Source organism: Elephantulus edwardii, unplaced genomic scaffold, assembly GCF_000299155.1.
Source record: "Elephantulus edwardii isolate Elephantulus edwardi_28Jun2011 unplaced genomic scaffold, EleEdw1.0 scaffold00090, whole genome shotgun sequence".
Taxonomy (NCBI): domain Eukaryota; kingdom Metazoa; phylum Chordata; class Mammalia; order Macroscelidea; family Macroscelididae; genus Elephantulus; species Elephantulus edwardii.
In genome coordinates, this window is record NW_006399840.1 from 12357834 (window position 1) to 12375206 (window position 17373).

Here is a 17373-nt window from a genome sequence, read left to right on the forward strand (position 1 = left end):
TGGAGGCAAGGATTCTGAAGCTTTGTTTGACATACTTTGGACATGTTGTAAGGTGTGATCAGTCCTTGGAGAGGGTGTCATGCTTGGCAGGGTGGAGGGACAGTGCAGGAAGAAGACCCTGAATGAGATGAATTGGTTTATTCTGTGGTTTAATTCTTCAGCACCTTTGTTTAGTTTCTTTCTGGTAGTCCTATGTTTTCTTGAGAGTGGTATATTGAAGTTTCCTACTAATATTGTGATGTTGTCTATTCTTTTTTCAGTTCGAGAAGCAGTTGCTTTGTGTGTTTGGCAGCTCTATCATTTGGTGTGTAGATATTTGTTATGCTTATTTCCTCTCACTCTATTAACCTTATAAATATTATATAGTTACCTTCCTTCCTTGTTCTTTGTGATTGTTTTTATGTTTTCCTAGATATTAATATTGCTCTCTTGCTTTCATCTGGTTATCATTTGATTGGTATATTTTTTCAGCAGCCTTTTTTTTTTAAGTTTATCTTTACTTTTCAGGTGTGTCTCCTTAGATTGATGGGTTTTGTTCTTTCATATCATCTGTTACTCTTTCTCTTCACTGGGGCATTTAAAGCATTCATATTCAATGTAATTACTGAGGAGCAATGTTTTATTGCTATGATTTAGTTGCTTTCTCCTGTTGATCTTTTTAGTGGGTGTTGTTGCTGACTACTTTGATCTATCCTACTTGGTGTGGCATTTGTGTATGAAGGACTTCCCTCAATACTTCCTGCAATGTGGTGGGGTTTTTACAGACTCCTCAGTTTCTGCTTTTCTGAGAATATCTTGATTTTGCTGTCATATTTGATGTACATTTTTGATGTCTTTGAGCTGTGGTGCTGGAAAAGCGTATTGAGGGTACCATGGACTGCTAAGAAAACAAACAGATTCATCCTGGAGAGGGTTGAATCGGGCTGCTCCTTGGAGGCAAAGATCCTGAGGCTTTGTCTGACATACTTTGGACATGTTATAAGGAGGGACCAGTCCTTGGGGAGGGACATCATGCTTGGGAGGGTGGAGGGACAGCACAAGAGGGAAAGGCCCTCTATGAGGTGGATTGATTCAGTGACTGGGGTAATCAGGATGGGTGTATTGAAGACACTGCAATGGGCACAGGACAGAGCAGAGTTTAGGGCTGTTGTACATAGCGTTGCTATGAGTCTCAAGTGACTCGATGGCACATAACAACAACAACAGTATTCTTGGTCAACAATTGTGTTCTGCGAGTTTTTTATATATGTCATTCCACTGACTTCTTGCTCACATATCTTCTGTTGAGAAATTGATGCTTTTGAGAAGTATACACTTAAAGTAGATTAAAATATTTTTTATGCTTTTTTAGAAAGGAAATTAAATTTTATTATAAGTTCCTAGGTTCACATATGACATAATACTTCCACTAATGCAGTACATTTACTAGAATAAATCTCTATGTGATGTGTATTCTTTGCTTGGAAAGTTGGAGGGATGGTGCAAAAAAGACCCTCAACCAGGTAGATTGACAAAGTGACTTTTAGCAATGGGCTTGAGTGTGTCAGAGGTTGTGAGGATGACACAGGATATGGTAGAGTTCAGATCTGTTTTTCACAAGGTAGCTATGAGTACTGCTCCACTTAACAGCACCTAACAGCACTAAGCATTTTTAAATGAGTATGAAGAAAGTTCACACTTTTTTTTTATTATTGTGCAACATTGAGTCGGAAATTACCCATAGCTGACAATCTAGGGGATTTTCACAAAATGAGACTGTCCACCTTTCTCCCATGGAATAGCTGCTGGATTTGAATCATGTGTCCTCAGGTTTTCAGTGCAGCTTCTTACTAATGGTCCACCAGACTCCTATATGAATAGCATGATGAATGGGGGGGAATTGGAGTTGCCAGCAATTTTATTCTACTTGTGTCAGTAACTATCATGCACAGTAGCCAGAGTCCAGAAATCAATGATGTGTTATTTTGGACGACCTTCAGCAAGAAGAACTCACGAAATATTATACATAATGGGTGGCCATGCAGGATATTATGCTGAATGAAATTTCTCAGTCACAAAAAGACAAATACTACATAATTGCACTGTTATAAAACAGGACTGACATGGAGGTTGGGGAGAAACTAAAAAAAGAGGTGATAAATAATGTACATGACATTGAAACAGATAAGGGAGAGAACTATATAAAAGAAATATATGATTAGGTATTATTGGCTTAGATATTATTGGCATGACAAGAGTCCAAAATAAAAGTTGCATAGTAAAGTGGAGTGGGGGGGGGTGTTATATAACAATGAAAGAATTTTTTTTTTCCAAAGAAAAAAGCAAACTTGGGAGGGAGGGAGGCTAGGGAGGAAAATGTACAACAATGAATTAATGGAAATCCAAGTTCTCTATAAAGTTTCCTTAAATCTCAATTGAAGAGGAGGTAAAAATTATCACTGTATGCAGATGATATGATAGTATATTTAGAAAACCCTAAAGACACAGCAAGAAAATTACTGGACATAGTTGACCAATTCAGAAAAGTGGCAGGATACAAGATTAACATAGAAAAAAATCAATTACATTTCTCTACAGTGATAAAGAGAATACAGAAATGGAGCTTAGAAAAACAATACCCTTCACACTGCTAATCACATATTATTAAATACTAGGGAGTAAATATAATCAAGGCACAAAGGATCTATTCAAAGAAAATTACAAAACATTACTACAAGAAACAAAAAGAGACTTGGAGAAGTGGAAGCATATCCCTTGCTTGTGGATAGAAAGACCGAATATTGTGGAAATGACAATAATACCAAAAGCAATTGACACATTTAATGCAATCCCAATACAAATACCAATTCCTTCTTCAATGAGATGGAAAAGGCAATCTCCAATTTCATTTGGAATGGAAAAAGACCCAGAATAAGCAAAGCACTCCCTAAAAAGAGAAACAAGGTAGGAGGTATCTCACTCACTGATTTCAAATCCTACTACATTCCTGTGGTGATCAAGACAGCATGGTACTGGTACAATGACAGACACATAGATCAATGGACTAAAATTGAGAACCCAGAAATCAGCCCATCTACCAATGGTCAACTGAATTTTTTCAAGGAGATGAAATCAGCCAAGTGTGGAAACAACTGCCTTTTTAACAAATGGTGCTGGCAAAATTGGAAAATTATCTGCAGAAAACTCAAGCAAGATCCACATCTCACTCCATACACAAAAAACAACTCAGAGTGGATCATGGTCCTAGGACTAAAACCAAGAACTATAAACTTCATTAAAGAAATATTTGGAAGAACCCTAGAAGTCCTAATTCACAACATAAACAGTCTTCTAAGCATCTTGGAAAATCTACAACCAGGAGAGGATAAAATAGATAAAGGGGACCCTCTAAGAATCAAATCCTTACGCACATCCAAAAAGTTCTCCAACAGGGTAAAAAGGGAAGCCACAGATTGGGAAAAAAAGATAAATTGGTGATTACATGTCAAACAAGGGACTTATATCTGTAATTTATAAAATACTTGAGCACCACAACAAGATAAAGGTAAAGAACCCAATTGAAAAATGGGCACAGAATATGACCAGACACTTCACCAATGAAGGCATTCAGATGGCAAACACATGAAGAAATGTTCAAAATCCCTAGCTCTAAGAAAGATGCAAATCAAAACAACTATGAGATATCATCTCACCCCAGTCAAAATAGCAAAATTTAACAGAACAGCAAACATCAAATGCTGGCAAGGTTGTGGAGAAACTGGAACCCTTATTCACTGTTGGTGGGAGTGTAAAATGGTGGAACCACTATGGAAGGCCATATGGGGCTTCCTCAAAAAGTTGCAAATAGAAATACCATTTGACCCAGAAGTTCCACTACTGGGAATTTACCCTGAAGAAACCATAACCACCACCCAAGCAGATATATGCACACCCATGTTTATTGCTGCTTTGTTCGCAATTGCAAAAAGCTGGAAACAACCCAGGTGCCCATCAACAAATGAATAGATAGAGAAATTTTGGTGTATTCACACAATGGAAAACTATACTGCATTGAAAAACAGAGAATTCATGAAATATGCGAAGTGGATGACCATGGAGGACATTATGCTGAGTGAAATATCTCAGTCACAAAAGGAAGAATATTGCATAGCACCACTATTGAAAATGGGACTGACATCGAAGTTGAGGGAAGACAGGGAAGGAATGATGTATTCTACATTGAAACAGATGAGGGAGAAAACTGTTTAAAAGGGATCTATGATTGGGTATTATTGTCATGACCCGAGTCCAGAATGCAGTCTGCACAGTAGAGTGGATTTGGGAGGAGGGATTACATAATAGTGAGAGTTTTTCTTTTACTTTTCAAGAAGAGTGAATTGGAGGGAAGGGGTGGGCAGGGAGAAAAGTGCAACAATGAATGACTTGAAACCCTAAGTCTCTGTAAACTTTCATTAAAATTAATTTAAAAAATAATATATTCTAGAAATTTAAAAAACTCATTTCAATTAAAAAGTTAAAAGCAAGGATGCTATTTTGATAATTAGAGTGTATCACCAGATCCAAGTCAATGTCTTTTTTAATTGCTTTAAAAGCATGTGAAATCTGGACAGTGTAAAATGAAGTTAAAAGACGTATTTCCTCTCCTTTAGAGGTTACTCTTCATTTCTCCCTAGCTGCTTTCAGAATTCTCTCCTTATCTTTGCTTCTGGTAAATTTGACCATGGTATGTCTTGGTGTTTTTCTTTTGGGGTCTATTCTATATGGAGTTTGCTCAGTTTCTTGTATATACATTCTCTCCTTCATCATTATTCATGGAAAGTTTTCTTATAGTAACTCTTCCACAACTTTCTCGGTGGTTTTTTTTGGTTGTTTGGTTGTTCGTTTGTTTGTTTTACTTCCTCCTGTTCTAGGATTATAATTATGCATATGTTATTTCTTTTGATGGTGTCTCACATTATTTTTAGGCTTTATTCTTTTTCCTTCCTTTTTGATTCTGTTTTTTTTGTTCTAACAGATCAGTGTTGAGAACTCTATTTCACTGATTCTGTGTTTTCCATCTCTTCAACTCTGTTCATATGTCACTCCAACATGTTGACAGCATATGAGACACTGGTATTCATATTCTGGGTTGCAGTTTCTTATTTTTCCAGTTTCTAATGCCTTGGTTTTTTTATGCATTGTCTCAGATTTTTTTTAAGTTCCTCTTGGCTTTTGTTTATAGAATTCTTTAATTCTTCACATTTGTCTTTCACCCATTGAAAATATTGAAACTTTTTTTCTTTCAATTCTGTGTCAGAAAGTTCCATAAGAAACCTTATTATACTTAAGCCATTGGTACAGTCACTATGTCAATCCATCTTATTAAGAGTTGATGATTATGCAATAGATAGCCAGGGGTAAAGGAAATTTACCTTGACAGAATCAAAACCATACCTAATTTTCCTAGTACTTGGCTCTGTTTATACTCACTTTTCATGAGGCCACACACAGCTGATGTCTATGATGTTTATATTCTGTAATTCTTGGTTTGAGTGGTCCCCCAAGATTGAGCCTGATGATATCATTATTTGCCCACTGATGAGTGTTGTAGATTTGCCGATACAGTGATTCTTGAATTTTTCAAAGATTGTTTTGATTGTCTGACAGAAGCTCTAACTATTCTAAGGAAAAGTCATGCCTATACATGAATACAAAATTATCCAGATAATTAAAATCCCATCCATGAGCTTCTTCCTGGAAAATAATATGCCACACTTGTGGAAACTTTTGGCAAGAGAAGTTTTATTTGTAAACTGAACAGACAAACTATTGGCCTAATTCTCAGGCTGTACCAGTGGAATCCAATGGCCTACCAAGTAATTCACTGCACCTTCCATTAGATTCCAGTATCCAGAGAAATGTCCAAAGCTAGTCATACAAAAAATAAAAATCAAACTCTGTTGTCAAGTTGAACCTGACTCATAATCACCATCCGAACTAGGTGACTGAGGCTATAAAGCATGAGAAGAGATTGTCAATCTTTCCCTATGTAGCAGCTGGTAGATTTGAACTATTGACCTTTTTGTTAGAAGTGCAATATGCTACCAGCTATACTAGCAGAGCTCCTTAAGATGGTAACATGTGACCAGTATTACTCAAGTAGAGGATTGACAATTGAAATAGTACAAACAGTTGCTCCCAGGAGATTTTACCTTATAACTTTAGTCTTCTCTTAAGAGATGAGCATTTAAGTGGAGATATGTTTCTCTTATTATCCATGGGTCATTGCTAAAATGATACTTTACATTTTTTTTCTTTCCTGAGCATTGATAACTAGTAGTGTTCTTAGAGAAACACAATCCCCTTAAGTCAAGTTGATTTCATTTTCTGAATTCACTTTTCCTTTAATGTTCTCCTTACTGTTAGCCAGAACATTACATGGCAAATATACATATACACATATGAAGGGCTTCCTGAGGAAGGAGACTGTAATCACCACAGTGTACCCAGAAAATTTGAATCATGATTAAAATCAGGCATTTAAAAAGTTATTTCCAGCCTAAGGCTGCCTTTTGCCCCTTTTTAACAATGAAGAGCCATAGTTTGCCAAAGATTCTATTTCTTTTATTTTTATTTTGACGTTTCAAAGGTAGGAAAGAATTCCATCTAGTTTGAAATTATAGCTAACTGCAGGTAAAGAATGTTACTGTGTGTGCCTAGGTCCACTGGAGCCAAGGATAATATGAAGAACAAGTGCAAGACATTAATATGTCTATACCAATTGTAGTCATTGTATCTGGGTTAAGGTCTTTGAGTGGGAGCTGTATGCCCTAAGTGAGAGTCATGAAGTATGGGACAATGTTGTCACTATAAAATGATTAGGAGAGTAGATTATCTGCTTCTGAAACTGAGTTTTCAATTTAATGGAGTCAGTTACCCCATTTATACTCAGTTCCTCTAACTTCAAAGAGGAGAAAGATTTAGATTGGGTAGATGAGGAGGTACAGAATACGGACAGAGAGTGGGTGGAGCTCCCAGATTAAAGCTAGCTTGGAAAGAGGAGTGACATCCACTTCCCTAATAGCTTGCCTCAGGACACCCTATGAACCCTAGGCACCCAAGCATTGAGGACTCTCCTTCATAGGGTCACTATGAGTCGCCTGCGACTCGATGGCATTTAACAACAACAACAGATGAATAGGGAATTAGAACAAACTAAAGCATCTCACTGATGTCTCTGAATCTATAAATCTCAAATCAAGATTTGAGGGCCAAATCCTACACTCTAGAAATCTATAATGTATAAGACATATATTGTGATTGCTTACTTGGACATAAATTATTTAGTGAGTCACAAATATTCATTCTCAGGTGGATAAATAAATACCAGAGAGGAAAACAGAGTGTGTTACGGATTGTAAGGGTAAAAATGGTTTAAATTTTTTTTCTATTTTGTTTGTATTTATATTTGCATATGTGTATGTGTTCAATTAGAATATGAAATTGTGTTTGTTCTTTGCCAAAATGCTTAAAAAGAATTTCTCTGAGTGAGCTTGAAGTTCAATAAGGAAAGCAGTGTTTGCTTTTCTGTACATCTTATCGACATTTTTTTAAGTAAATAGCAGAATAAAATCATTTAATCTGCTGTCACAGAGGTTTTTAAATAAATTACTTCTTAGTTAAATAGATCCCAATTAATATTCTCTCTCCTTTTCCTCCTCTTCCTTAACTTCTGTTGATTTAACTCTAATTTGTCTACCACAGTCCCAGCCTCCCTGCCCTAGCAATCACCTTTCTACCTTCCTTTTGTGTCTTCTTTCCCTCCTTCCTTTCACTGTTGGAGGACTGAAATGAATATTTCAAAGAAAGGGAGGTTTAGTAGCCAAGGCAAACTCCAGTTGGAAACAGAAATTGTAGCACATAAGCAATTAAGGTGGATCCACCTTCCACAAACATGCCTATCTTGAAGTAGGGCCCCATTACCTCATTCCTTACTTATTGCCAAAGCTCACATTTCAGCTTCCTGATTCCACTCCCTCCTTACACTACTCTTTCCTGGCTACAGATAACAAATTAATGCCTCCAAAATGGTTTGATTTTGTTATTTTTCATCATATGGTTTTCCTACCCAGAAACATCAAGGTTTGTTCTAACCTTTTGATCATATCTAAAGTCCACAGCAAGCCATCCTGGAAACTGCCATCTTGCTTTGACCTGTCCAACAAAACCTATCTCTAGATGCTTCTCAGCTTCAGAACTCGTCAAGTCACTGATATGCTGTGCCACTTCACTTTATCCAATCATTTCCTATATCTCAACTGATAGTTCATGTTTTCACAGAGTTTTCCCTGATTTCAGCTTACACAGATTTCTTCTCAGTCTGAACACTTGTAAAATTATATGTTATTTTTTAGAAATTTCTATATAATCTCATATTATTTTTCATATTAGTGTGTAAAATTTCCTCAAGTTACTCAAAGGTAGAAAAATCTAGCTTCTCAAATGTTTTGGAATGAAGATGAATGTAGCATCAGGGTGAGAGGGAAATTCATCAATAACCTGCATTATACAGATAATACAACCTTGCTTGCTGAAAGTGAGAAGGATCTGAAAATGATTTAAAGAACTTGTTGTAGAAAATCAAGGCATGCAGCCTTTAATATTGATTGCATCTCAATGTCAAGAAAACAAAGATTTTTATCACTGGACTAATAGGATGGAGAAGAGGCTGAAACTGCCAGTAACTTCATCTTACTTGGTTACACAATTAATACCCCTTGGTACCAGCAATCATGAAATCAGGAGATGTATTGCACTGGGAAAGTCTTCAATTAGGGACCTATCCAAATTTTTGAGCAATAATGATGCCAGTGCGTCTGATTCAGGCAATAGACTTTCCAGTCACTTTACTATGCAGCTTAGAGCGGTACAATGAATAAGAATGAGAATAAGAAGTGGTGTACTTGAGCTGGTGTTGGAGAAGAGCACTGAACATCTGATGGACTCCCAGAAGAACAACCAGCTATGTCTTGGAGAGCTCACAGCCAGAGTGTTCTTTGGAGGTAAAGATAATGAGGTTTTGCCTCACATACTTCAAGCATGTTGCTAGGAGAGGCTTTTCTTTTGAAAGGAACATGGTGCTTGGAAGGGTGATGGGTCATTGAAGGAGAGGAAGAACCTAGACAAGGTGTATAGACATGGTGACTGAGGCAATGAGCTCTAATCTGTTAGGAAGTGTGAAATGGTACAGGATAGGGCATCGTTCATATCTATTATTCATAGGGTCACTGTGAGTCACACTCGACTCAATGTCGCCTAGCAACAACTCAAAAGTAACTTTATTGTGGTTATTACGTGCTGTTGAGTCACCTGTGACCCAAAGCAACCCTATGTACAGCAGCTGTGAAGCCTGCTCAGTCATGAGTCAGTCTCACTGATTCTGACACCCCCATTGCCTTAGTTGCTGTATCAATCAATCTCATATAGATCCTGTATTGTCCCTCCACCCTTCCAAGCATGATGTCCTTCTCCAATGTTCTGTCCCTCCTCGTCAAGTACCAAAAATATTTGACATACAGCTTTAAAATCCTAGCCTCCAAAGAGAAACTTGGTTTTACCCTCTCCAAAACAGACCTATCTGTTTTCTTAGTGGCCCATGCTATGTTCAAGACTCTTCTCTAGCATCACAACTGAAGGGCACCAATTCGTCTTCTGTCATCTTTAGTCATTGTCCAGCTCTCCCATGTAAGTAATTGTGAAGACCATGGTCTGTATTAGGAGCATCTTAGTTTCTAGGCTGACATAGTTGCTTTTAAGTCCTCTGGAGTGGTCTGTGACAGCAGATTTTCCCAGTGCAATTTGTCTTTTGATTTCCTGATTGCTGATGCCAAGGGTGTTGATTGTGGAGCCAAGCATGCGGTAATTGTTAGCAACCTCTATCCCCTCTCCATCTATCATGGTGCTGTCAATTGGGCCAGCAGTAAGAATCTTTGTCTTCTTGATGTAAAGCTTCAATCTATATTAAAGACGACAGTCATTGACATTCTACGGAAAGTGATTTAGGTCCTCTTCGGTTTCAGCAAACAAGGTTGTGTCATCTGCATAATGTAGATTGTTGATGAGTCTTTCTCCAATCCTGATGCCACATTCTTCCTCATAAATTCCAGAATAATCGGTTCTAAATATAGATTGAAAAGGTATGGAAACATGATGCATTCTTGATGCATTTTTTTCCTAACTTTGAACCATGCAGTGTTTCCTTGCTCTGGTCTGACAACTGCTTCCTGATACAAGTATAGGTTTTATATACGTACAATTTAGTGTTCTGGGATTCCCATTTTCCTTAAGGTTAGCCACAATTTTTTCTCATGTACCTCTTACATATCATCGTGCCATCTTAAAATAATATCATTATCAAATGATTGCTTTATTTCTTTAGTATTATTGGAAACTGTGCTAAGTCCATTATTTAAATTCACTTTCAATAGACATTGTTTTATACCTTCTTCTGTATGATGGGACAGAAGAGAGACTCTGTTAAATAACTGTGAGAAAATGTAAGAGTCTTATCCAGCATATTGCAGACTTGATTGTGGTCTTAACCATAGTCTCATGTATGTCAGGGAAGAACTGTGCTCTATAGGTTTTTTACTCAAACACCTCTGTGTGACTCAACCCTCTAACCTTTCAATTAACAGCCAGGTGAGTTAGCCATGTGAATCACCCAGTAAATTCATGGCTAAATCTATTGCTGTCAAGTTGATGGAGACACACAGTCACCCTAGGAGCTGGATAGATTCAGTCTGTAGGGTTTCCAAAGGAGTAAATCTTTACAAAAGAAGACTGCTATATTTATTCAATAGGTCATTGGATGAAGTAAAATCACCAACTTTTTTATTAATAGCTAAATAGTTTTAATTTCTGTACCACTAGGGTTCTGTATCATATGGAAGAGATATTTAAGACTCTGATAAAAGCTTTGGCATGTTGTTAGGAGGGACCAGTCTTTGGAAAAGGACATCATATTTGGAAAGATGGAGCATCAGGAAAAGAGAGGAAAAGTCTTAATGAAATGGATTGACACAGTGACTATAACAGTAGGATCAAGTATATTAGAGTTGATGAGGATGACCCAGGATACACCAAGGTTCAGTTTCATTGTTCCTAAGGTTTCTTCAAGTCAAAGTTGACTCGACAGCGCCTAACAACAACAGTAACAAATTTCTGCATACCGTTCCTACACCCATGGATCTCTGAGGCTCATCTCTGACATAAAATTTTCTGCAGTGTTATTCAAAAACCTCCCCCCTTATAACAGCAAAGTTGTGAATATTTTTCTATAAAATGAAGGTTTGATGCAATGAAAATGGAAGACCGTGTGTATGTGTGTGTGTGTGTGTGCCCATGCACACGTGCCTTTGTGGTCTACCTAAAGTTATAAGCAAATATACCTTGAAGAAAGTGCAATCATGATGTGCCTTAGAGGCAAGAATGGTGAAGCTTTATCTCCTACACTTTGATCTTGTTAGAAGAAGGGCTCAATCCTTGGAAAAATGTATCATGCTTGAGAAGGTGGAGGAGGGTCAGCACAAGGGAGGAAAACTATCAAGAAGATGGATATTGGCATATTGACTGTAACAATGGTCTCAAATTTATCAGAGATGATAAGGCTATATCAGGGCAGGGACAGGTACAGATTTGCTGCTCATAGGGTTGTTACGGGTCGTTATCAATTCAATGATACTTAGTAATACCGAGTCTTCAGTAATTTCAACCATATCCCTATTACAGAAAGGTCTAGTCTTATGAGATAGTGCAAGTAGTTTCTTTTTATCTCTATTTGATCACTGACAAAGTAAATCAAGACAGATTAGGAAGTTTTATATAAAAATGTCTTCCTAACTTAAAGGTGGTGCCTTGCTGGCAGTTCAAATCCACTAGTGGCCCTACAATTTACAGCCTCAGAAAGCCAATGGAGGATCAGCTATGGGTCAGTTCTGAATGGATGACAATGAGAGAAAAAAAAGGTCACACACCCAACCCCTAATTTTCTGACCTTTCACTGGAATTTGTGGATAGTGTTCTCTATGGAGAAAGCAGATAATTGAATCAGTAAAGAGTTGAAAGCAAAGAAATGGGAATTTGATTTTCAAAACCATTTACAATAAGCTGTAACAGTGGTTCCTAACGGTTCCAGATGGCCTGTGTTCATACTTTCACCTGCAGGTGATGCCTGTCAATACTCACAGCGCGTCCGGAAGAATAAATGCGTTCTTGGAGCATGTGTAATGGCTATTATGGCATCTCTATGTGGTGAGCAAGTCCATAAATGCCAAAGTGCCTCTCAATGTAAACTGGACTCTCGGGTCAAAAATCACCTGGCTCATTCCATGCTAGCATGCTGGTGTAATAATAAGTGTATTTAACCACCGGGGGGAAAATGAATATTAGCAAGAGTTTATTTATAGCTCACTCTGGCCTTTCAAAGTCCCTGTTTCCAGAACCCCTTACATTTTCTGCCCCATGAATTCTTAATGAGTTCCAGTTGAACACTCAAGCTATTTTTATTTTTTTTTTTTTTTGGAGTGGGGGCGAAGGAGGAAAAGAAAAAAGAGAAATCTGAAGAGCAAATCTCCCCTACCCCAACACCCAGGACTTCTAGCTGATATTACCTATCCTTTTCCCTTCCTTTTGGCAAATGTTGGCAAATATGCTAGCAGTTGGACAAGGCTGCTATGTTTTTAAATCCTTTTAATCCTCTTTATAGTAACAGAAACATTTAAGACTGATCTTTGAAGACTTGGTAGAGTGCAGAACACCTGCAGCTCAGTGTTTTGTGCTAACAAACACCCAGGGTGAGCCTAACACAGTTTGGCAGGCACTGAGCAGGCCTGGGATCCTCCTGCAATAATGAGGGTCTCTCTTCCCCTCTGACCCTGCCTTCCCCAGTTTAAGCCTGCTCTGGTAAATGGCACCCTTACCCCCTGACCTACCTCCCAAATGGCTCAATGAATCATGCAAGGGCTCATAAAAATGATTTGTTAGTATGTCAGAAAGTAGAAAACATGGGATTGATTCCAGTTTGAAAATACCTCAAGTTACCACAAAACCCTCCTTCTGTTCTTCAGTTGTTTGAAAAATCAAGGAAATTATTTAGAATTAAAGCCAAAGTTTTTGAAGAGTTTTGTAAATAGGTAGGGTGAACGATCTACATTATTTTCTCTCCATTTATTCTTTATCTGAAATAAAGAGAAAAACTGACATTATTTGCAACCTCTCTTGTAGAATTGAAAGCTGTTCATCTATTAATAGATGTCTATCTTTATTAGGGTGGAGATCATTTGTTCCCTATTATTTATATCTGTACTCTTTATATCAGCAATGTGTGAAAAGGAGGGGGGAGTTTTAGTCTATGTTAAACCCAAACTATATAGAAAAATCCATACATACGTAAAACGTGTATACATGTGAAATAATGGGCAATGGATTCATTATAATGCTTTTAAATGCAAGCTATTTCTATGTTAAATGTTTGATGAAAAGACGTAGGTGCTATTTTTAGAAACATGTCAAATTGATTTATTATAAAAGTCTTAATTTAACCATTGTTAAGTTATTCTAATCATTAGTTGGAAACAAAAGAGACACATATTACTGTGTTTGGTGTGGGCTTAGTAAGCACAATGTCTCTGGTCATATGGGCAAATAAATTTATTCCCCTTGAATCTCTTCTCAGTTTAATTGTGGCATTTGGCTTCTTAAAGTCAGTGCATTTTCACTAGTCAGGTCACTACACAACTGAGCATGAACACCAAATGCCAACCCATCTACCTTTTAAACTGAGAATACTACTTCCTCCTAATATTTATTCCCCATCTGCCAACAAAAAGGGCTCTCTTCCTTTTGAATTACTTCCATGTCTTCCACGGACCTTCAAAGTCACCATCTGGAACACCTGCTGCAGCTCACTGACACTGGGCTTAGGTTGGAGAGCATTTTTCAAAGTGAGTTGATGATAGTTTTAAAGTATGCCTTTGACAAGCTTCAACAACTGGATTTCCCGTGTACTCAGATCTGTTGCTTCTCTGCTGGTTGCTTAATCCCCTGATTCATAAAAAGAAGGGAAGAGAAACAGGGAACACAAAAAGCTTATGCAAGTTCACAACTAGTACTTCTGCAACCATAATATAGAGGAGATCCTACACTTCCATTTGAATCCATGAACTAGAGTAATTTTTTTTTAATTCTAAGAAATGCAGCCATTGTATAATTTATTACTCTCATAAAGACAATTCTTTGCATGGACACTGAAAATCTCTGGATAATCCTCATATTCAGTTCTAAGATTTTTTTTACAGATTATTTTATCTCAGTATTTTTATGATACCACATTAGGAAGATAAGATGACTGAATTTAGTACCTTTCATTTTCCCTTCTTATGACCACCTACATCCTGGTGTGATGGGTGGAGTAAGGAACAAGATAAATTAAAAAACAGTCTGAAAAAATAGTTGTCTGGCAAAAAATGAAAATTCTATACTTAGCTAAGTCAATCTAACCAAAATTTATGTACCCCTAAATCTTATGACATTGTGTTGTTGTTGTTGTTAAGTACCATCAAGTCATAGGCGACTCATAGTAACCCTATGAACGAAAGCCCTCAACCCTTGTGTGACTTTTCATCCTTTCTCCAGGTTCACAGGGTTTCCGGAGGCAAGCTATGTATGGAAGTAGATGCCACTCCTTTTCCCAATGACATTAGGTGAGATTTTAATCTGAAGTATTTTTGGAATTGAAAATTATTTTATACATTAAAATTGATAAAAAATAAAAATAATCAATTGACATAGATGTGCATATAATAAAGTTCCTAGATAAAACACTTATTTACTTATTTGTGGGTGTATACATATATTATGTATTTGTCCATTTATACCTTCACAGTACTGGACACGTTGTCAGGAGGGATCAGTTTTTGGAAAAAGACATTAAGCTTTGAAGGGTGGAGCAAACACACAGGAGAGTAAGACCCTGGATGAGACTGACACAGCAGCTGGGGTAATGGATGTCGGTGTGTCAGAGACAGTGAGACTGGCTCATGATAGGGCAGGATTCAGAGCTGTTTTACATAGGGTTACTATGAGTCACAGGTGACTCCATGGCACAACAACATACTTCCACAACCTTACTAAAGTGTTTGAAATAGCTGGCTATAATTTCTTTGATCCTGCATGATAAAAACAAAAATGAAACAAAGCAAAAAAAATTTAAATAAGAATAGGAAAGAAGGTTCAGAAACCCACTAAATGAAATAGCAGGGAAAAGAAAAATGGGGATTGAAGGTGTGACTTTAGATTTTATCTATTAAGGACAAGGATAAAGTCATAGGAATTAGCACGTGATAACAGAAAAACTTGCTCAGGTCAAGCCAGATAAATTTGTTACACAGATTGAAAAGGATCATCCTATTAGGATACCCTTGTACTCACTCATTCATTGCCATTGTATCAGAACTGGCTCATAGCTGTCTCTCCATTGATTTCAAAGCTATACAAGATTGCCCATTTTTCTTCCTCAGGGCCATTGGTGGAACAGCTAAGGGTGCTGCTGTTGGAGTAGCAGTGTAACTCCGCAGGACTATGCTGCCAGGAGATACATTGCAGCCAAGGTTTAAGCACTGGGGGTGGAGGGTGGGGAATGTGGATGATAGAAAATAAAATAGAGCATTTGGCATAGAGGTAGTTCCAGATGTTGTCAAGTCATTTCCAATACATAGCCCACATGTATCAGAATAGAACTGTGTGCCATAAGACTTTCAGTGGCTGATTTTTCAATAGCATGTGTCTCTGAGTAGATTTGAACCTTCAAACTTTTATTTAGCATCTGAGTGCATTAACAATATACTTCAGGGAAAGAATTTGCCTAATCAATCAGACAGAGGTACTGTGTTCTTAATACAGAATACACACACACACACACACGATATTTTAGCTAATGTCAGATGGATCTTGGCTGAAAGCAGAGATTACCAGAGGAACGTCTATCTGTGTTTCATTGAATATTAAAAGGCATTTGACTGTGTAGATTACAATAAACTCTGGCTGACTCTGAGAAGAATGGGAATCCCAGAACACTCGATTGTGCTTATGCTAAAGCTATACTCGAACCAGGAAGCAGTTGTCAGAACAGAGCAAACAAATACTGCGCGGTTAAAAATAGGGAAGGGTGTGTGCCAGCGATGAGTCTTTCTCCATATCTTTTCAATCTATATGCAGAACAGATTATCCGGGAGACTAGACTCTATGAGAAGAGATATGAAATGAGAATTGGAGGTAGATTCATTAATAATCTAAGTTATGCAGATGACACAACTTGCTGAAACTGAGGAGAGCCTGAAGCTCTTGCTACAGAAGGTCAAGGACTGTAGTCTTCAATATGTATTGAAGCTTAACATAAAGAAAACAAAGATTTTCACCACTGAGCTGACTGGTAGCATCATGATGATAGTGAAGAGATTGAGATTGTTAACAGCTTCAGTTTGCTTGTCTCTACAATAAACGCCCTTGGTACCAGAAGCCAGGAAATCAAAAGACGAATTGCATTGTGAAAGTCTCCTGTCAGAGACCTCTCAAAAGTCCTGAAGAGCATTGATGTCAGTCTGCAGATTAAAGAGCACCTGATACAGGCTATGGTCTTTGCAATTACTTGCTATTCATCAGAAAGCAATGACTGGGGATTATAGAAGGAGAACTGTTGCCTTTTAACTGTGGTTCTGGAGAAGTGTAGTGAATATACCATGGAATACTAGGAGAACAAACAAGTTCTTCCTGGAGAGGGTGAAGCCAGGATTCTTCTTGGAGGCAAGGATTCTGAAGCTTCATCTGACATACTTTGGACATGTTGCAAGGTGGGATTAGTCCTTGGAGAAGGATGTCATGCTTGGGATGGTGGAGGGAAAGTGCAAGAGAAGAATACCATCAATGAGTTGGATTGATTCAGTGACTGAAATAAGGTGAGTAGCTGTATCAGAGACAGTAGGATTGTTGTTTTTATGTGCCTTTGAGTGGAGTATGATGCATAGTGACACAATGAACAATAGATCTGAATCCTCTCATATTCTGTACCACCCTTATCATCTCTGACTCACTTGAGCCTATTGCTGCAGTCACTATGTCAATCCACATGGTTGAGGGTCTTTCTCTCTTTTGTTATCCCTCAGTTGTCCAAACATCATGTCTCTCTCCTAGCAACATGACCACAGTTTATGAGCCACAGCTTCACCTTCCTTGCCTTCAAAATGCAATATGTTTACGGCATTGAAGTCTATGGGGGAGAGAATAGTCTAAAAGTATTATATTTTAGGGCATTATTTTTTATCGTAGGAGTATGCAATG